The sequence below is a fragment of the Phascolarctos cinereus genome, unplaced genomic scaffold (assembly GCF_003287225.1).
Source record: "Phascolarctos cinereus isolate Bilbo 61053 unplaced genomic scaffold, phaCin_HiC Scaffold_726;HRSCAF=1367, whole genome shotgun sequence".
Classification (NCBI taxonomy): Eukaryota; Metazoa; Chordata; class Mammalia; order Diprotodontia; family Phascolarctidae; genus Phascolarctos; species Phascolarctos cinereus.
Window position 1 is genome coordinate 5338037 of NW_027556098.1, and position 22902 is coordinate 5360938.

The 22902-nt window shown below is 37.4% G+C and overlaps 1 long non-coding RNA gene across 4 annotated transcripts in view; it reads right to left on the minus strand.

Annotated features, from left to right (window-relative positions):
- LOC110222465 (uncharacterized) overlaps nucleotides 1-22902 on the minus strand; it is a 90935-nt gene that overhangs the window by 16740 nt on the left and 51293 nt on the right. For 2 of the 4 annotated variants that reach the window (XR_002328389.2, XR_013487784.1), the window contains exons 1-2: nucleotides 12780-12856; nucleotides 630-754 (exon numbers count right to left, since the gene is read on the minus strand). This is a non-coding gene — a long non-coding RNA (uncharacterized LOC110222465). Of the gene's footprint in view, nucleotides 1-629; nucleotides 755-12179; nucleotides 12308-12779; nucleotides 12857-22902 lie in introns of those variants that run through there. The other 2 variants (XR_013487786.1, XR_013487785.1) reach the window with 2 other exon arrangements.

The following is a 22902-nucleotide window of genomic DNA, read 5'->3' on the forward strand; positions in this document are numbered from 1 at the left end:
GTCCCTAATCTAAAAACAATAATGTAAAATATTTGCCTCAGTATTTTATTCATCACCCTTTGCTCCTCCCCAGAAAACTGAGCTCTTCTCATTGGAGCTGAATAAATGAGAACTATTCCCCAAAGTTCTCCCAACTTAAAGAGTTGAGGTTTCTCTTCCTCTGCTTACATCATTGGCTGGGCACCTGTGTCACCATCTGTGTACCTAAGGCATCTCTACCCTTATCTAAGTATGTGTCATTGCATAAATAGGAAACACTCCAGAGGCTCCGCCAAGCAAACAGAAAATAATTCAGTCTCCTTGACAAATGAGGGATAAATAAAAGCAATGCCTAGGTGATCCTATGCAAAGGGCATTTAATTCAAACTATAAATTGAGGAGAAGCAATATTACAAAGCCAGCCTCAGGGCTAAGAGGACTTGGGTTCAAGTCCCTTCTTGGATACATACTGGTTTTGTGACTTTGGACAAGTCACTTAACCTCTTGGTGCTGTAGGCAGCACTTTAGACTAAGATACAGGGAAAGACTACTTTCATAGGTAGAGAGAGCTCTCCAAACAGATTAGCATAGGTCCCATACCTATAAACTAAGCCCAATGAAGTCTGCCCCCAAAGTCAAAGCTTACTTACCCACATAGGAGGAATACTAGTTCACAGCTAAAATGCAGACAGATTTGCCACAGGAGCACTGCAGTAGACACTAGACACAAGGCTTTCTGAAGTTTTACTCCATGAGTAGGTAATCAAATCACCAACTAAAGAGAACAGTAGATTATGAAATATTAAAAATATCTTGTGCACTGAGACTTTTTACCAATTCATTTCAACAAACAATTATTAAGTCCTTACTGTGTGCAAAGTGCTATACTGGGCATTAAAGGAAATGACCAAGTTTCAATTATTTATGGGCCCTACCCTTGAGGAAATATGACATACACAAATAACTTGCTTATAAGTCAATACCACTCTGGTGCTGTGGAGAACACATTATTCATGCTTTCTCCTCCCATTCAGCCTATCATATAGTGGGTGCTTAATAAATAAATACTGATTACCTTGCTTTGACTTTCCCACACTGGCTATGGGACTGTGGAAGACACTTAGCCTCACGGTGCTCTAAGTAACTTTCTAAGAATAAGCTCTAGAAGAAGCGTGTACCTGCATTGGTCTGAAAAGTTTACTCATCTGAGAGCTCTATCTACCAATGAAATCTTAGATCCATTCTCTATTCTATTCCTTAAGAGTCTGTGTGTTGGTGGTCTTCCTTCCATCTTTGAAAGATTCTGATAGAAGTGAAATTCTCTGGCTAATTCACCCCTTACTCTGGCTATATGCCTCATTTTATGGTGATGAATAATCACCATGACATTCATATAACATTTTGAGGTTTGCAAAGCACTTCATGTACATTATCTCATTTGAGTCCACAGTACCTCTGTGAAGTTGGCACCACAGATATCATCCTCATTTTAAAAATACATATATTTTACTTTTAATTTATAGAATAAAACAAGCATTTCCATAACAGCATAATAAAAAAGATTATTGTGCATGAAACTGCAAATCTATTATATACAATTTGCTATTCCTTTTAAATGTATAATAAAATTATCATGTAAATTTGTTTCTTTTCCTTTTTTTTCTTCTCTCCCCCCTACCCTAGAGATGGCTACCATTAGACACAAATAGTTATAATATGTAAATTATTCTATACATATTTCAATTTGTCAGTTCTTTCTGTGGATGCAGATAATGTCTCTCTTAATATGCCCTTTGTTTTTAATTTATGTGTTTACAATAGTCAAAATAACAGTTGTTTGAAGTTGTTCTTAAAATAACATTGCTGTTACTACATAAATCATCACTTGGTTATACTTACTTTACTCTTCATCCTCATTGTATGTAAGAAACTGAGGCTCAGAAAAATCAATTGGATTGCTCAGAGTGGAGAAACTGAGTCTCAACGAGGTTAAGTGACCATGGGCAAGTATTAGATCTTCTTGACTCCAAGTTCAACACTGTGTCTCAGTTGATATTTACCACAAAAGGATTACTAAAGTTATGTTTTGTGGTTTTATCAAGCAAATTTATAATATCCATATATATATATATATATATTATATAATATATATATAATATAAATATTATATATATATATATATATATATCACATATATATATAAAGGAGTCATCTGGTTGAATATGAACTTTTAAAGATGCATTTTGCTCTACAAAATCAAAAGCTTAATTGTAATCAAGAAACAATAAACACACTCGTGGGTTCTTGTAATCTTAGTACCTGTCAGTCAATTGTGTGACTAGAAAGATATAGTTAATTGTAGAAAATCATCTGCAAAGGCCTTCCTTCTCCCTTTTCATCTTTCATCAAGGATACCCTTCAACACTTGGATATAACATTCTCATATGGATTTTATCAGGATGAAAAAGTAAGTAAATGAGTCAGTAGCAGTTGACGTCTTTCTGCTTGGTCACTTTTTGTGTCAATAACATCATCTCTGATCTTTAAAACACTTCATTTCTTTGGGATATCTTGAGGCCACATAGTGGCAAAGAGAGAAGCCAGTTACTTCTCCTGATATTTTAGTAGGAGACAATCTCAGTAGGGGAACTAGATTAAAGATCTCAGAAGAGACTGAGAAAACCCATTTCAAGTTTTGATCTGATAAGCATACTGTATACATCGGAGAAGGACTGGGCCTGTGATTTCATTGATATAAGCAGCTTTTGGATGAGGAAAATCTCCTTCCAATAAAGGTTAACACCTTCTCTTCACCTTGTAGAGAGCTGGCTCAAACATTGACGGGATAAGTGACTTCTCTAGGGTTACACAGGCAATATGTGCCTGAGTCAGGATATGAGCTTAGGTATTTCTGGACAGTCAATAAGTGTTTGTTATTCCCTGGTTCTAAGGCCAGACCTTTTTCCACTACTCCAAGCATGTATGTGTACTATAGTCACAAGAAAAGACTGTCTTGTGGGAGGGAAAGAGTTACTAACACTTGAAAATTACAGTCAGCCAAGTCAGCATTCCTTAAAAACAAACCCTCTTCTCACATCGATGCAATTCTTCCTAGCCCTAAAGCAGCATTAACAGCTATTTAGTTCATCTAGCTGAGCTTTCCAGAACATTATTTTAAATCACAAACTATAGTCATTTAGTGCATTACAAGGCTCTCATCTCTTTCACTAAAATTTCTGCCTAGGAACACTCCAGTATAAACAACAATCAGGCCTGCAGCCAGGGTCTCTATGACAAAAGACTTGGAAATATATATATATATATGTGTGTGTGTGTGTGTGTGTGTGTGTGTATGTGAGTATATACACACACATATGTGTATATATATGTGTGTGTGTGTGTATACATATATACATATACACACACATATATATACATATGTGTGTGTGTGTGTGTGTGTGTGTGTGTGTGTGTGTAGTAGAAGTAGTTTTGTTAAGGGCCAGAATGGTTACCCTTGGAGCTTGAAGCTTTCTCTCAAAGGGTGGAATAAGCTTCCTCTCTCAAGGAAATCAATGACCTCCTGCCTCAGAAAACTCCTTAGCTTTCTCCCCAAGAACTGTCCTCGTTTAATTATCCAGGTGAAAACAGCAGTTCACTATGCTAGGAGAGCTACTTGAATCTGTTTCTTTTTTTTAAAAGGTTTATTCATGTACCTTATTTTTACATTACAAACATTTACAGATTCCCTCCCACTTTGTGAGTTCCCTTGTAATGGAGTAAAACAGCTAAGAAAACTGATAATATAATGACCTCATCTGAAAGTGCCTGCAATGTGTCTCACCTATAGTATATCCCATTTAAAAAAAAAAAACCAACCACCACTTTCTCTCCCTTCTACTCTTTATCCCATTTTTAAAAAATAAAGAAAAAGAATTTTTCATAGTCAAGTAAAACAAATTGCCTCAATGACTGTATAAAAATATGTGGCATTCTGCACCTTAAATATGTCACATTTCTGTAATGAATGGTATGTTTCATCATTAATCCTCTGGAATAATGGTCCTTGTATTGATCATAGTTCTTACAGCTTTCAAAGTTGCTTATTTTTATAGCATTATCATTATTGTGTATAAATTGTTCTCCTGGAACTGCTCATTTCATTCATCGTTAGTTTATAAGAGTCTTCAAAATTGTTCGTTTTTATGATTTTGCTATTCTAATATAGAACTTTTTTCTGGTTCTGCATATTTCCTTCTGCATCAATTCATATACATGTTTCCACATATCTCAGAAATCATACATGTCATCATTTCATATAGCATGTTAATACCCCATCACATTTCTATACCACAACTTACTTATTCAGTCATTCCTCTGTTGTTGGACATCTTAATTTCCAATTTGGGTGGGTGGGTGGTTCCCCCCCCCAAAAAAAAAGAGCTGCTATAATGTACATACAAACTTTTGCTTCTTTCTTTGTTCTCTTTTGGGCAGAGGCTTAGTAATGGTATGTCTGGGTCAAAGGGTGAGCACTATTTAGTGAATTTTTCGTGGTGATTCCAAGTTGCTTTCCAGAATGGTTGTACTCATTCATAGATCAACCAACAATGTATCAATTTGTCTGTTTTCTTATAGTCCCTCCTGCACATATCATTTTCTTTATTTTGTCATCTTTGCCACTTTCATGGTTATGAGTAGAATTTCAGAATTGCTTTAATTTAAACTTCTTTAATTAGTAGTGAATTGAAGCTAGCCTGGGTTTCTTCCCTTGAGAACTATATGTCCATCTCCTTAGACTCTTTATCAATTGGGGAATGGCTTTTTTTCTTATAAATTTGAACCACTTCTTTATATACTTCTTGGAAATAAGACTAATAGAGAAAATTGCTGCAAAGATTTTTCCCAGTTCTATCTCTTTTAATCTTAGCATTATTCTGTTTTTATGAAAACTCTTGAAAATTTTATACAATCAAAATTACTCATTTTCTCTTCTGCAATTCTTTCCATTCCTTGTTTGGTCACAAACTTTTCTCCTATGTATAGATATGCTAGGTAATTTTTTTGTCCGTGCTTCTCTCATTTGTTTGTGATGTGACCATGATGTATGGGTGCAGCTCTGGTCAGTGTCTACAGGGTCTTCCTGTCACAAATGGTCATAAACAAGGGGAAGTGGACCCAGAAATGACAGCACAACCAAGTCAGTTGAAAGTTCTTCAAAAGCAGAAGTGAAATGTCTATGAAATTTTGCAACATCATTGCCTTGAAAGAGTTTACTGCACTTCCAGATAAGCAATAAATTACTTATTTTTTTAAGTACAAATTAAGCCATCCTCAATATTTCACAGTTTATGAATAGGGTCCAGGGGTTGCAACAAGGATGTCTCTCCAGAGACTCCAGATCACTGTTTTTGGACTGGGGACAAGGACAACATGTTCCAAACATCAGGGCCAATTTGCCAGGAATGGCACAGTTTTCAAACACAGAACATATGTAACAGTGCACGTACCAGATCCTGCTACACATAAAATCAATAGTTCTGATAATTTCTGCTCTTTACACCCTTGTAAAAAATAGTAATCCCAAAACTGCTTAATCTAATAGGTTGTACTAAATAGAGAGAACTCATTATTCAAAAGAAAAAGATCCCTTGTTTAGAACAGCTTGCTTGTTCAGACAGCATAGTAACCTGCTTAAGCAGCATTATTAATAATTGTACAACCATTTCCTCTGAATCAGTTATGTCATTACAGTAAGTGGTTAATAGCCCAACACCAAATGCATGGCCCTTCATCTTTCTCAAATATGAGTAATGTTTCTCTCTTCTTCCCCATGCCTTCCTTTCTCTCCTCTCCCCTCCTTTTCACTTTCTCCTACTTTCCTCTTGTCTTCTCTCTCTGTCTCTCTCTCTGTGTCCCTGTCTGTGTGTGTGTGTGTGACTTTCTTTCTGTCTCTCTGCTTCTGACTGGCTCTCTCTGTCTCTTTCTCCTTCTGTGTCTGTTTGTCTGTCCATCTCTTTCTCTCCTCTCTCTTAAATATGCCTTTAAGTAATGCTAAGTATGTAGTCTTTTTTTTGCAGTTTTATTTTTTTAATTTAATTTATTCATTTTTAGCTTTTAATATTCACTTCCCTAAGATTTTGAGTCTTATGTAGGGATGTAAATAGTTTACCCTTATTGAATAACACTTTTTTCCCCTTTCCTCTTTGCCTTTTTTATGTCTCTTTATGTGATATAATTTACCCTTTTCTGCCCCTCTTTCCTCTTCTCCCAAAACAATCTCTTTTCACCACTTCACTAGATTTTTTTTTATTATCACATCAAAGTCAACTTATACCCACTGTCTATGTATATCCCTAGCATAATAAAAATACAGTTCTCAAGAGTTACAAGTATCATCTTCCCTTGTAAGGATGTAAACAGTTTGCCCTTATTGAATTACATTTTTTTTCTTTCCTGTTTACCTTTTTATGCCTCTCCCAAGTCTTGTATTTGAAGATCAAATTTTTTGTTGAGCTCTGGTCTTTTCATCAGGAAAGTTTGGAAGTCCCCTATTTCATTGAATATCCATCTCCTCCCCTGAAAGATTATGTTCATCTTTGCTGGATAGTTGATCCTTGGTTGTAATCAAGCTCCTTCGCCTTACAGAATATTGTATTGCAAGCCCTGATCTTTTAATGTAGAAACTACAAGGTCCTGCATAATCCTGACTGGTTCCACGATATTTGAATTGTTTCTTTCTGGCTGCTTGTAATATTTTCTTTTTGACCTGATAATTCTGGGCTTTGGCTACAATATTCCTTGGCATTTTCAATTTGGGATTTCTTTCAAGAGGTGATTGGTAGATTCTTTCAAGGACTATTTTACCCTCTGGTTCTAGGACCTCAGGGCAGTTTTCTTTGATGATTTCTTGAAAGATGCTGTCCAGGCTCTTTTTTTCATCATGGCTTTCAAGTAGACCAATAATTCTTAAATTCTCTCTTGGATCTATTTTTCAGGTCAGTTCTTTTTCCAATGAGATATTTTACATTTCCTTCTATTTGTTTCATACTTTTGATTTTGTTTTACTGATTTTTGATGTCTCTTAGAGTCATTAGCTTCACTTGCTCAATTCTAATTTTTAACAAATTGTTTTCTTTATTTAGCTTTTGTACCTCCTTTTCCATTTGGCCAATTCTACTTTTTAAGGAGTAATTTTCTTCAGTGTATTTTTCCCCCATTTTGCCAATTGTATTTTTAAAGGAATTGTTTTCTACAGTCAATTTTTATCCTTCCTTTTCTAAGCTGTTGACTCTGTCTTGCATACTTCTCATTTCTTTTCCCAATTTTTCTTCTTCTCCTCTTATTTGATTTTTGAAATCCTTCTTGAGCTCTTCCAAGAAAGCTTATTGGGCTTGAGACTAGTTCATATTCCCCCTTGAAGTTTCAGATGCGGATATGTTGACAGTGTTGTCCTCTTCTGAATTTGTGTTTTGATCTTCCCTGTCACCATAATAATTCTCTGTGGTCAGTGTTTTTCTTTGTTACCTTTTGCTCATGGTGTTTGCCTTTTTTCCTGGTTTTTAAATCTGATATCTGCTTCTGTCTTGTGCTGGGGGCAGGGCCCTGGTTACTGGCTTTGTATTTTGGCCGCAGGTGCTGGCAGCTGGAGGCTGTAGGGGTCTAGTGGCTTACCTGGTGCTGAGCTGGAGCTGCTGGTGGTGGCTGGTGTATGCAGAGGCCAGGTGGGGTTTTTCTGCATTTCCCGGGGTTACACTGAATTTCTTTTGTGGGTGGGGTATGGAGGTGGTCTGACCTCTGGAGGTCACCTCCTCACCCAGAGCTGTGCTAGAGCAAGGATGGGTATAGCTGCTGATAGAATTCTGTCTGCTGGCACACATGGTGGTTCTTGAAGCTGGCATCTGCTGGCTGTGCCAATGAACACAAGGGTCCTGGTGTTGCCACTTACCTGCTCTGCCACCCTGGGGCTCAGTATCTCCCACTGGTTTGCTGAGGTGGGGCTTGCTGGGATGCCTCCCATCCTGTCCTGATCCCCTTCAACCACAGTAAGAGGGACCTTTCCCATTAATCCCCCAAGCCTCCTGAGCTAAAAAAGATGACTTCCCCCTGTCTTTCTGCTGTCTCCACTGTTCCAGGGCTTTTCCTGGGGTGATATTTTCTGGATTTTTCAAGGTCAGTAAAGGAGGGTGAGAGCAACTTGCTGCTTACTGTGCCATCTTGGCTCCCAAGGCCAAGTATATAGTTTTGGAAACCAATAGTCTTTCTACTAAATGGACAATATATTTATTCATTTTGTGAATGAATTAAAGCATATGGAATTTAAAGCACTAGAGTCTGAATCAAGCATTTTATTTTAGAAAGATCAAGAAAAAGTAGAAATTCATTTGAGCCCAACAAGACTGATAGACATTTTCTTATCTTAAATGAGCATATGAAGAGTCAGTGTCACTGGTTGCCACTGTTACAGTTTTCATGGTTTTGATAAGACTAGAATTACAAGAGTTAAGAGGCTGATGTTTGCCTATAAATGATCTGTACTGATCATCTGTATCTTTGAGAGGGAAAGGGGACAGTTTGGTTCCCCAGACAAACAGACTTTGTTATAAGGGATGCAAAATCAAGAGATATCAATATGAAAATCTATTTTTAAAAATAAAAAAATATATATTCTTGCAAAGATTTGGGTAGATGGAAAAGTAGGCATTTCACAGTTCTCAAGAAATTAAGAATCATCATCATGACACAATGAGGTATCTGAGCAGGACTTGATGACAGACGGGAACATAGTAGTACTTAATTATTATTCACTGAATTGAAATAAATGAAACTGAACTGAATTAATCTACACCACTGTTTTCAGTTTTGTCTTCCAATCTCAGCTTTCCACTGAATTTCAAATGTTTTTTAGCCTACAGAAGACTATGTTAGACTTGGTTCAGGGGCATGAAGGGAAACTAAGCATAAGTTGGGTATTGTGACTCATTAATTTCAGTTGATATTTCATTTTATTCCTTGTGATTAGGCTAGATTTTTTTCTCACTTCATTTAAACAAGTTTTACTGGCATTGTTAGTAGTAGTCAATGAATCTTACTTTCCTGAGTAAATATTTAGTTTTTGAGGAGTCAACATACTATAATATTTTAAAAGAAATTCTTAAGATTTTTAGTAGGTATTATTCAAGTCTATCATGTCATAAAATCTAACAGATTATTGAACTCCCACTACAAAGGCAATTACTATTGATTTGCCCCTGTTGGAAGAAAGCATAAGCAACTTCTTGCATTTGTCTACCTCAGAAAATCTACATTTTTTTTAAATGGAAAACCTTATTTGAGTGTCAATAAAGCAGCAGGGGCTTGTACAGTAATACCTTCTTCCTTATTGCCAACATGCTTTCCAAAGTCTCCTTTTTATTTATATCAATATTCTTGAATTTAGATTAGGCAGGGAGAGGATTGGAAGCTAATGCATTTACCTGCCCTTACCTTCTGTTCAGTCTCTAAAGCCATCCATTTACAATTTCCCAGAGACTCAACAACTCGGGGGAGAGATTTAAAGCTTAGCGTTTGTGAAGCCATTGAATGAATTTAGTAAGAAGCCAGCTGTAGCAGAGGATTTGATTTCATGCTGCTGCAAATGAAAATCTGTGATGGTGAGTCAAGATGTACTACATGTAGAAGGGGCAGAAACTTGATTCTTTAAGGCAGTAGGTCTTAATCTTTTTTTTTTTTTATCATGGGCTCCTCTAGCTGTTTTATGAAACCAATGGACCCCTTCTCAGAACAATGTTTTTATTTAAATACATACCATAATATATACAGGATTACAAAGGAAACCAATTACAATTGAAATACAATTAGGGAAAAATACTTAAACACAGATCAACAACTTCTTTCCTAAATAAATCCATCATTCTGTAATTACACACAAGAGGCTGGATAGAGGCCCCAGGTCTGGAGTCAGGAAGACCTAAGTTCAAATTTGGCATCAGATACTAGCTGCACAACCCTGGGAATGTCCCTTCACCCTGTTTGCCTCAGTTTCCTCATCTGTCAAATGAGCTGAAGAAGGAAATGGCAAACCACTCCAGTATTTTTGCCAAGAAAATTTCAAATGGGCTTATGAAGAGTCAGATATGACTGAAATGACCAAACATCAACAACATAAACAAAGCATATACACTAGGCAATCTTTTTCTCTTTAACATTAAAAACATTCCAGTTAGGATCAGTTTTTCTCTAAGTGTTGCTCATCTTTAAATACTATTTGGCAGTTTACAAATTTCTTTCCTCTCAAAAAATTATGTAAGGTAGTTAGAGCAATAGCCTTAGCAGTTCTGGGCCTCAGTTTCCTCATTTGTAAAATGAAAAGATTTTATAGCTAGATCCCTTCCAGGTCTAGTTCTACAGTCCTATTATGCAGTCTGAGTGTATCAATCTAGTCTCCCCAATTATTTTGTCTTCAGGGTCTTACCAGGTAGAAATAGATTACTTCAGCTCTTTAGAACAATAGAAAACAAATTGGAACAATAAAGTTGGTCTATTTTTAAATTATTCTTCATGATTTCTTAATGAAATTCTAACCTAAAATGGATCTATAGCATAAGCTTCCTATTTCAATATTACCTCAATTTATATAACATGATTTTTAATGAATCTCTGTACTGATTGAATAGATAAACTTGAAAACCATCATTTCTTTTCTGTATTTATTGTAAGAAATACTGACACATTTTTATACCTCCTTTGAAAGGTGCTGTCTAATTTCTTCATAGTAATATTCAGTTTCCTCCTGTTGAGTACCCAATATTCTGGTTACCTGCAATAGTACAATATGAAGAAGTAATCTCTTTGGGCAATTGGGGTTGATGTTAGTGTCTGTGTACTACTTAAAGATATTGTTTTATGTTTTTGTTCAGTCATTTTTCAGTTCTGTCTGATTCTTTATGACCCCATTTGGGGTTTTCTTGGCAAAGGTACCGGGTGGTTTGCCATTTCCTTCTCAGTTCATTTTGCAGTAAGATGAGAAACTGAGGCAAGCAGAGTTGAGTGACTTGCCCAAGGTCACACAGCTAGTAAGTATTGAGGCTAGATTTGAACTCAGGAAGATGAGTTTTCCTGATTCTAGGCCCAGCCTTTTATTCACTGCGCCACCAACCTGCCTAATCTTGTTTGTAGTTTCTAGTGTGTCACTGCTTTGGGTAGAAATAGATCTATCCAGCAATTCAAAGTAATAGTAAAAAAATTTATGCAAACTAGAGCTTCTTAAAACAATGTGTTCTGTCTAACTTATATACATAATTTATTAGCTTTATATCCTCCTACTTGCAATGTTGGGTTTCCGCAAGCTAGCACTGCACTATTTTAGCTGTTGGCTTCAATCCAACATCAAGAAGAACATTCTGGTGGAACTTGGTGCAATGTGAGTGTATAACAAAATTCTATTTCAGTAATCTTGCTTGATTAGTTGGAAATGGATTCATTTAGCTTGGAGGTCCTTAACATTTTTTCTGTTTCATGATACTTTTGGCAGTCTGGTAAAGCCTATGGAACCTTTCTTGATTTTTAAAAAATTTATAAAGTAAAATAAAAAAGATTAAAAAGAAAATAATTATATTCAAATACTAAGGCTATATGCAAATATGTAAGTTGCTATACAGGTGTCTATCAGCAATGGTGTTGGGAGTAGTCAAAATATGTTTGTCTAGAGCAGAGTTTCTTAAAATTAATTGTATCATGGAGCCCTTTGGGAGTCTAGTGAAGGCTTATGAACCCCTTCTCAGAATAATGTTTTCTTTTCTTTTCTTTCTTCTTCTTTTTTTTTTTTTTTGGCTAGGCAATGGGGTTAAGTGATTTGCCCAGGGTCACACAGCTAGTGTTATGTGTCTGAGGTCACATTCAAACTCGGGTCCTCCTGAATCCAGGACCAGTGCTGTATCCACTGCGCCACCTAGCTGCCCCGGAATAATGTTTTCTTAAATGCATAAAATAAAACATAAAATAAAAGGAAACCAAAGGTTACTGAAAATAGAGATGTTTTTTCCCCATCCAAGTTCATGGACACTGAAATCTATCCATAGATCCCTAGGGTCAGGGGACTTCAGGTTAAGAACCCCTGACTTAGCTCTTTGGATTTATATTAAGCATTATAAAAATCAAACTGTTCTTGTATTTGTAGCACCAGGGCTACTATCCCAACTCACAATAGATTGGTAGGTGAGGTCTTTGGAGCATGATGGCATCATAGACTTCTGTCACTGTACTTCTGGGGATTCTGCCAAACCTTTATTCTTACCTGGTCATAGCCTGGTCTATTCTGTCTCTAATAATCATTCACCTAAGACCAGAAAAGGTCAAAAAAAAAAAAACAGAGGCAAACAATTAGCTGTTCCATGTATTCCAGGCCTCACAACAATCAAGACAGAGAGAGACAGAGACAAAGAGAGATAGAGAGACAGAGATTCAGAGACAGAGAGACACAGAGAAGAGGGAGGGAGGGAGAGGGAGAGAGAGAGAGAGAGAGAGAGAGAGAGGAGAGAGAGAGAGAGAGAGAGAGGGAGGGAGGGAGGGAGAGAGAGAGAGAGAGAGAGAGAGAGAGAGAGAGAGGGAGGGAGGAGGGAGGGAGGGAGGGAGAGGAGGGAGAGAGAGAGAGAGAGAATTATTAGATTAGAGCTTTTTGTATGCAAGAAAACTTAGTTCCTTTCCATCTTAGTAAACCACAGTCATACAATTCCTGAGTATGCTCTGAATCAGGGTAGGATCCTCCATTATGAGCTATCATGCATTTCCTGAAAAAGACTTACCGATCCTCCACTCAGATCACTAGCAGGTGGAGACAGCTGGGCATGTTTCAAGGGCTGAACTCCCACTATCCAGTTCCTCATTACACTAAATATTCTTCTATGTTCATGATTTCTAGTTAGCAATGTAACTTCCTTATCATAATAGTGGGTTCCTCCTGTGAATTTCCCACATGATAGTTATCTGCAACAATACATATCAGAGCTCTCCTGAGGGATTTTGTAGATTGTCACTTTCTAATTATATCCTATTTGAGTGTCTTGTTTGCAGGTTTGAGTACATTACTTCCTTAGAAAGAAATAGACTAATCTAGCTATTTAAGACATACCAAAGTGAAACAATTGAGTTGATCTATTTACAATGAATTATTTTTGTGTGTGCTATGTTTATAATTTTGAGTTAGCTGGGTAATGTCCTAATAATTTTATCAGGTCTCTCCTGCTAAGCATCCAGTATTCTATTGCACCAATAAATCACTGAGAGCATCTTTCCTGAGGGAGTTGTGGATTGTCAGAGGCTAACTGTATTCTACATATGTATTTTGTTGATAGGGTTGAACATATACCTGCTTTTGGTAGTGGTAGATTAATTTAGCCATTAGAGTGATAGAAATCAAATGGGTGCAATCTAGAAGGTTTTTTTGACAACGTATTTTCTTTTGATGCCTAGCTTGTGCTGAACCTACCTGGGCTGTATTTCACAATGTTTCAATAATAATAATAATAATAAACCTCATGTGTTTGTGTATTGCTCATCCTCCCTCCCCCATCCCTTTATGAGCTGCTTGAAGGAAGAGACTGTCTTTGCCTTACTTACTTATCTCTGGTGCTCACCACAGTGCCTGGCATATAGTAGGTACTTAATAAATGCTTGTTGACTTGAAGTTAATTAAAAGATGATTACTGATTTAATTAATTGATTGGATCTTCTATTTTCTTTTTACATCCCTTCTTTCTTGACAATCTTATTCACTACCAGTTATCACCTCTGTTTTAGGTCATTCTCAAATTTGTTTCTCTTTACTCTGGCCTTTTTACTCAGCTCCAGAGCCACATTTCTCACTATCATAGATATTTCTATCTGGATGCTTCTAGCCCATCAACCTTTAAATGCTATTTCTTCCTCAACCTGCTTTTCCATCTGACTTCATTATTTCTCTGTGACACCACCACTCACCTTGCCCATGGAGTTTAAAGCCTGTTCTTAATCTTTGACTCCTCATTCCCTCAACACTTGTATCTAATCAGTTGCTGAGACCTGTCAAGTTTACGTCCACAGGATAGTTCATATTCTTCTCTTCTCGACTCCCACTGTCAAGACTCTGGTATAGGCTCTAATTAACCACGTGTTTGGACAAATAAATTAGATCCCTAACAGGTGTTCCCACATCCGTTCTCTTATACCTTTTAATCATTGTTTGCACTACCAATAGATGGATTTTTTTTATCTGATCTTCTCTTACTCTAAACTCCTCACTGTCTCCCTCTTGCCTAGGTAATGTTCAAATTGGCATTCAAGTCTGACACCACCTTTTCTCTCCAACTTTATTCCAGTCTGAATTTTCTTGCCTCTGTCCCTTTGCTTATACTGTTTCCTACATCAAGAATGCCCATCCTTTCCTTTCTCTGGTGAATTCCTGCTAGTCTTTCAAAAAAACAACCAACCCAAATGCTTTCTCCAAGAAGCCTTCCTTGATATCGCTGTTAAATAATGGCCTCTGCTTCCCTCATTCTCTACCACAGACTTCATCACAGTGCTTCACTCACAATTACCTGATGTATTTTAACTGTAGTTTAAAGTAACGCATGATATTTCTGAGTTCAAATCCAGCCTTAGATGTTACCTGTGTGACCCTGGGCCATTCACTTAACCTTTGTTTGCCTCAGTTTCTTTGTCTGTAAAATGGGGATAATGATAGCACCTACCTCCCAGGATAATTGGGAGAATAAAAGGAGATGATATTGGCGAAGCATTTCACAAATCTCAAAAATGCAATATAAATGCTAGCTACTGTTATTGTTGCTGTTGCTATCTCTCCCTCCTCCAAAGTCTCATAAAACTCTGGGATCCTCTTATCCTGCCACCACATACTATTTTAGAATAATTGGTTTACATGATTTATCTCCCCTACTACAGTGTAAGCTCCTTAAGGGAAAAGACTGTCTTATATCCTCCATGGTATACCGCACAATGCTTTGCCCCACAATAAGCCCTCAATATATGTTTGTTGATTGAGTGAATGAGTGAACGTCACACTTTACTAAATCATTTTTCATTTGATTATCACAACAGTTCTATGAGGTTGACAGGACAAGTAGTGCTATGCCTATTTTATAGATGAGAAAACTGAGGCTCATAGTGTATGACTTGTCAAAATCACTTAGCTAGAATGTGGTAGAGGCTAGAGCCAGGTCTTCTGATTTCTAATTCAGTGTTTTCTACTATAGACAAGTAGGTAGCATAGTGGTGAAGGTCCTGAACTTAGCTTCTGAAAAACCTGTTCGAATTCTCTCTCGATGTTTACTATTTGTATGACAGGTCACTTAATCATCTGTGGTTTTGGTTTGTTATTGTTCAGTTTTTCAGTCATGTCCTAAATTTTGTGACCCTGTATTCTTGGCAAAGATGCTGGAGTGGTTTACCATTTTCTTCTGCAGTGGATTAAGGCAAACAGAGGTTAAGTGACTTGCTCAGGGTCACACAGCTTGTGAGTATCTGAGATCAGATTTGAACTCAGGTTCTTCTGTTTCCAGGCTCGGTACTCTCTTCTTTGAAACACCTAGCTTCCTCCAAGGCAGACAGAGAGGTTAAGTGACTTTCCCAGGGTCACGCAGTTAGTGTCTGAGGTTGCATTTGAACTCAGGCCTCTCTCAGCCATTTAGCTGTCTCTTGGTCTCAGATTACTCTTATGCAAAATAGAAATAATGACAACATCTCCCTGGAAAATATGTTGTGGAGATCAAATGAGATAATATATGTTAAGTGCTATATAAATGGAAGCTACTATTATACTATTCTGACTTCATCTTCAGAAGTATAATTATTCCTATTCCTCTTTTAAGTTATAGTTTTATAGCTATGTAAACATCAGCAACCATCACAATCAGGTTTTCCCCTACTTCAGTGACATCTTTTTTTTGGGGGGGGTAGGCAATGGGATTAAGTGACTTGCCCAGGGTCACACAGCTAGTAAGTATCAAGTGTCTGAGGCTGGATTTGAACTCAGGTCCTCCTGACTTCAGGGCCAGTACTCTATCCAATGTGCCACCTAGCTGCCCCTTCAGTGACACCTTTATAGTTTTTTCTCCTTTCTCCTTGCATATGAAAACACACGTATGAAAATTTCGGGGGGGGGCGGGTATTAGTAAGTCCACTTACATCTCCCACATTTTTGTTCTTTCCTATCAGGTAATAAGGGTGATTAAGCTAGTTGTTACTTCTAATTTATCCTGTATATATCTCGTCTGTATATGATTTTTGCATATTGTCTTCCCTGATAGAACATGAGCTTCCCAAGGACTAAACAGAGACTGTTTTATGTCCTACTTTTTTGGGGGGGCAGAGAGGGAGGATTGTATTCTCTGAGCTTAGCACATACTCTGAGCTGGCACATACTTAATAAATGCTTTTAACCGACTGGCTATAATAATTCTAAGCTGTCTGGACTTAATATACTTACATGGGCTTAAAACTGTGAGCAGCTAGGCAAAATATTCTCTCATCATGTTTTTCTGATCTAATTTTATTCTTGGCCTTCCTAGCTATAGTTTGAGGCAAATCATCAAGGACATTATAATAATCATTTCTCTACAACACATGCTATTTTTTTCAACATCAGGCCATCTTTTTTTGAGTTGCAAATTTTCTTTCTTCCTCTCTCCCCACTCCCCTCATTGAGAAGGCAAGCAATTCTATATAAGTTACACATGTGTAGTCATTCAAAACATATTTCCTTATTAATTATGTTGTGAAAGAAAACATAGACCAAAAAGCCCTCAAGAAAAATGAAGTAAAAAAGTATGTTTCAATCTGTATTCAGACACTATTAGTTCTTTATCTGGGGATGGATAGCATTTTTCATCATAAGTTCTTCAGAGTTATCTTAGATCATTGTTATTGCTGAGAATAGCTAAGTCATTCATAGCTAATCATCTTACAATATTGCTATTACTTTGTACAAAGTACATTTCACTTTGCATCAGCTCATGTAAGTCTTTTCAGGTTTTTCTGAGAGCATCCTGCTCATCATTTATTTTATCATAATAGTATTCCATCATAATCACATATCACAATTTGTTCAGCCATTCTGCAATTGATGGGCATCCTCCCAGTTTACAACTCCCTGCCACCAGAAAGGAACTGCTATAAATACATCTGTACATATAAGTCCTTTTCCCTTTTTTTGGTTGTTCTTTTTGATTTATTTTTAGTTTTCAACATTCACTTTTAGAAGATTTAGAGTTCCAAAGTTTTACTCTCTCCTTCGCCTTACCCCTCTCCAAGTGGCATGCAATCTGATATAGGCTATACATGTTATAATCATATTAAACATATTTCCACATTAGTCATGTTGTGAAAGAAGAATCCAAACAAAAGGGAAAGACTATAAGAAAGAAAAAAAAAGAGAAAATAGTATGCTTCGATCTGCATTCAGAACTCCATGTTCTTTCTCTCGATGTGGATAGCATTTTCCATCATGAGTATTTTGGAATTGTCTCAGATCATTTTATTGCTGAGAAGGGCTAAGTTAATCAAAGTTAGTCATCACACAATGTTGCTATTACTTTGTATAATGTTCTCCTGGTTCTGTTCATTTCACTCAGCATCAGTTCACGTAAGTCTTTCCAGTTTTTCTGAAATCCACCTGCTTATCATTTTTTATAGCACAACAATATTCTATTACATTTATATACCACAACCTGTTCAGCCATTCCCCAATTGATGAACATCCCCTCAATTTCCAATTCTTTGCCACCACAAAAAGAGCTGCTATAAATATGTTTGCACATACGGGGACTTTTTCCTTTTTTATGACTTTTTTCCCTTTTGTTTTTTGTCTCTTTTTTGGATACAGACCTAGTAGTGGCACTGCTAGGTCAAAGGCTATGCATGGTTTTTTAGGCCTTTGGGCATAGCTCAAAACTGCTAAAAAGAATGGTTGAGGAGGTGGAGCCAAGAAGGCAGAGAGAAGCCAGGAAGTTGTCTGAGCTCTCCCGAGTTTCCTTCAGAAACAATGTTAAATCAAGCTTCTAGAAGGATTCTGGAGTGACAAAACCCACAAAAAGAGGGAGTGAAACAATTTCCCAGCTTAAGATAACTTAGAAGGACTTCAGGAAAGGTCTGTCTCACTTGGGTAAAAAGAGAGTGCAGCCCAGTGCAGATGGCGTCTGGGGCAAGCCAACAGGAGGCTCTTAGCGACAGCACAGATAAGCAGCCAATGCCTCTCGGTACTGGCTCAGCAGTCTAGTGGCACAGAAGGCCAGCTGTGAGGCCTCCAGCCCCAGTGCAGGAGGCAAATTGCCAGCCCCAGAACCCTGGCACAACAGGCAGGACTAGGCTGGGTCACTCCTGCACAATGGGCAAGCCACAAGCACCTGAGGCCCTGGCATAGAAAGCCAGCGACTAGGACCCAGGCCCCCAGCACAAGAAGTTTGGGACGGTGCCTCCTCTGCCCAAGGAGCAGAGCTCAACTTTAAAAAATGAGCAAGAAATACTAAAAGAGCCCTGACCAAAGAAACCTATTTTGGCAACAGGAAAGATCAAAACACAAACTCAGAAGAGAAAAATAATGTCAAAATGCCTACATGTGAAGCCTCAAAGGAGAAAAAGAATTGGTTTCAAGCCCAAAAAGACCTCTTGGAAGACCTCAAATTTTTTTTTTTAATTAAGTAAGAGAGATAGAAAAATTAGGAAAAGAAATGAGAGTTATACAGGAAAATTATAGAAAAAGAGTCAACAGCTTGGAAAAGGAAACACAAAAAGTGACTGAAGAAAACAACTCCTTTAAAATAGAATTGACCAAATGGAAAATGATGTACAAAAGCTCACTGAAGAAAATACAATTTTTATAGCCAGTGTTTCTAATAAAGGCCTCATTTCTAAAATATATGGAGAAATGACTGAAGTTTGTAAGAATGCAAGTCATTCCCCAATTGATAAATGGTCAAAGGACATGAATGGGCAGTTTTCAGATGAATAAACCAAAGCTATCTATGGTCACATGACAAAATGGTCTAAATCAATATTGATTTGAAAAATGCAAATTAAAACAACTCTGAGGTATCACCTCACACCTATCAGATTGGCTAGTGTGACATAAAAGGAATATGATAAATGTTGGAGAAGATGTGGAAAAATTGGAACGCTAATGCATTGTTGGTGGAGTTGTGAACTGAGCCAACTATTCTGGAGAGCAATTTGGAACTATACCCAAAGGACTATAAAACTGTGCATACTCTTTGACCCAGCAATGCCACTACTAGGTCTGTATCTCAAAGAGATCATAAAAAAAAGGGAAAATGACCCACATGTACAAAAATATTTATAGCCTCTCTTTTTGTGGTGGCAAAGAATTGGAAATTGTGGGGATGCCCATCAACTGGGGAAAGGCTGAACAAGTTGTGTCATATGAATGTAATGGAATACTATTGTGCTATAAGAAATGATGAGCAGGCAGATTTCAGAAGAACCTGGAAAGACTTACATGAACTAATGCTGAGTGAAGTGCACAGAATCAGAACTTTGTACATAGTATCAGCAACACTGTGCAATGATCAAATATGATAGATTTAGCTCTTCTTGGCAGTACAATTCCAAAAGACTAGTGACAGAAAATACCTTCCACATCCAGAAAAAGAACTATAGAGTCTGAATGCAGATTGAAGCATATTATTTTCACTTTTTTTTCTTTCTCGTGGTTTTCCCCTTTTTTTCTGATTCTTCTTTCACAGCATGACTAATGTGGAAACGTGTTTGACATGAATGAATGCACATGTATGGCCTATATAGATGCTTGATGTCTTGGAGAGGGGTTAGGGAAGGGAGGAAGGGAGAAACACTTGGAACTCAAAATCTTACAAAAATGAATGTTGAAAACTGTCTTACATGTAATAGGAAAAAATAAAATACTGTTAAGTGCAAAAGAAAAAACAGAAAGAAAGGTTGAATCAGTTCACAACTCCACCACAGAGCATTAATGTCTTATTTTCCCCACATCCCCTCCAATATCTGTCATTCTCCTTTTCTGTCCTATTAATCAATCTAATAAGTATAAGGAAGTAATTCAGAATTGTTTCAATTTGCGTTCTTCTAATCAGTTGTGAACTAGAACACCTTCTCATATGGCTATACATAGCTGTGATTACTTCATCTGAAAACTGTTTATATCTTTTGATCATTTAGGAATTGGACAATTGCTCCTTCTTTTTGTGGGTTTTGTCACTCCAGAATCCTTCTAGAGGCTTGATTTAACATTGTTTCTGAAGGAAACTCAGGAGAGCTCAGACAACTTCCTGGCTTCTCTCTGTCTTCTTGGCTCCACCTCCTCAACCATTCTTTTTAGCAGTTTTGAACTATACCCAAAGGCCTAAAAAACCATGCATAGCCTTTGACCTATTTTTATAAATTTGACTTAGTTCTCTATATGTTTGAGAAATGAAGCTTTCATAAAAGAAACTTGCTCCAAATGTTTTTCATAGTTATGATTGATAAATGTGTTTCCCTCTATCTCATTTCTGCCCCCCTGCATTTATTCTATTCTCTGTCTCCTTTCACCCTATCCCTCCTCAAAAGTGTTTTGATTTTGACTACTGCTTCCTCCAAAATCACCACCCCCTTCTATTATCCCCTTCCCCTCCTACTTTCCTGTAAGGTAAGATAGATTTCTATAACCAATTGAGTATGTATGTTATTCCTTCTTTGAGCCAATTCTGATGAGAGTAATGTTCACTCACTCCTCCCCCCAACTCACCTATCTTCCCCTCCACTGTAAAAGCTTTTTCTTGCCTCTTTTATGTGAGATGATTTACTCCATTATACCTCTCCTTTTCCTGTTCTCCCAGTACATTCCTCTTTCTCATCCATTAATTTTATTTTTTTAAGACACCATCCACTCACATTCAACTCACAACTGTGCCCTCTGTCAACATGTGTGTGTGTGTGTGTGTGTGTGTGTGTGTGTGTGTGTGTGTGTGTTGGGGGGTGTATGCTTACCATTCTACCATAAGAATGAGAAAGTTTTTATGAGTTACAGGTATCTCCTTCCCATGTAGGAATGTAAATGGTTTAACCTTATTAAATCCCTTATGATTTCCCTTTTCTGTTTATCTTTTTTATGTTTCTCTTGAGTCTTGTATTTGAAAGTCAAATTTTTTATTCAGCTCTGATCTTTTCATCAAGAATGCCTGAAAGTCCTCTATTTCATTGAATATCCATTTTCCCCCTGAAAGATTATACTCAGTTTTGCTGAGTAGGTGATTCTTGGTTGTAATTCTAACTCCTTTGCCCTCTGTACTATCATATTCCATGCCCTCAGATCCTTTAATATAAAAGCTGATAAATCTTGTGTTATCCTGACTGTGTTTCCACAATACTTGAATTGTTTCTTTCTGGATGCTTACAATATTCTCTCCTTGTCCTGGGAGCTCTGGAATTTGGCTATAATATTCCTAGGAGTTTTCCTTGGGGAATCTCTTTCAGGAAGTGATTGGTGGATTCTTCAATTTCTATTTTACCCTCTGGTTCTAGAATATCAAGGCAGTTTTCCTTGATAATTTCTTGGAAGGTGATGTCTAGGTTCTGCTTTCAAGTAGTCCAATAATTTTAAAATTATCTCTCCTGGGTCTATTTCCATGTCAGTTGTTTTTCCAATGAGATATTTCTCATTGTCTTCTATTTTTTTCATTCTTTTAGTTTTGTTTATTGTTTCTTAATTTTCCATAAAGTCATTAGCTTCAATTTGTTCCACTCTAATTTCTAAGGAATTACTTTCTTCAGTGAGCTTTTGTACTTCCTTTTCCATTTGGCTAATTCTACTTTTCAACACATTCTTCTTTCTCCTCATTTGCTTTTTGTACCTTTTTAGAGCTTTTGTACTTCCTTTTCCATTTGGCTAATTCTACTTTTCAACACATTCTTCTTTCTCCTCATTTGCTTTTTGTACCTTTTTAACTATTTGGCCTAGTCTGTTTTTTAAGGTGGTGTTTTCCTCAGTATTTTTTTGTATCTCCTTTACCTTTCATGATTTTCTTACAACATTCTTATATATCTTCCCAATTTTTCCTCTATCTCTCTTACTTGACTTTCAGAATCCTTTCTGAGCTCTTCCACGGCCTGAAATCAGTTCATATTTTCCTTGGAGGCTTTGGGTGGAGGAGCTTTGACTGTGTTGTCTTCTTCTGAGAGTGTGTTTTGATCTTCTTTGTCACCATAGTAACATTCTATGGCCCCAATTTTTTCTCTGCTGTTTACTCATTTTCCCATCCTATTTCTTGATTTTTCACTCTTTGTTAAAGCAGGGCTGTGCTCCCAGGGTGGAAGACTCACTGTCCCAAGCTTCAAGGGTTTGTGCGGTTGTTTTTAGAGATATTTCTATGGACCTGTAAGTTTTCAGTTCTTCCAAGGTGGCATGATCTTGGGAAAGGTGCATTTACTATTCTCCTGGCCTGCGCTCTGGTCTGCGTGACCACACCACTCTTTTCTACCCTGGAGCTGTGACAAGGGTCCCTGCTCCACTATGGCTGCAAACTCCGGTGTGCTAAGTGCTCCTTCTCACCTGGAATTGCCAGCCGGAACTGAGACGCCCTTACTGTCTGTGGGCTGAGAGCTCTGGAAATAGCTGCTGCCACTGCTGATTCCCTGGCTCCCAAACCTGCCCTTGCTTTATTGGGTCTGGGTCTGTGCTGCCGTGGTGTGCACTGGATTGTGCTCCTCTCTCATCTCCACGTGACAGATCTTTTCTGCTGATCTTCCAAGTTGTCTTAGGCTGGAAAATTATTTTACCCCATGTTTTTGTAGGTTCTGCCACTTCAGGAATGGTTTATGGCATTATTTAAAGGTATTTGAAGGGATTTGGGGGAGTGCTCAGCTGAGTTGCTGTCTTTTCTCCACCATCTTGGCTCTGCCTCC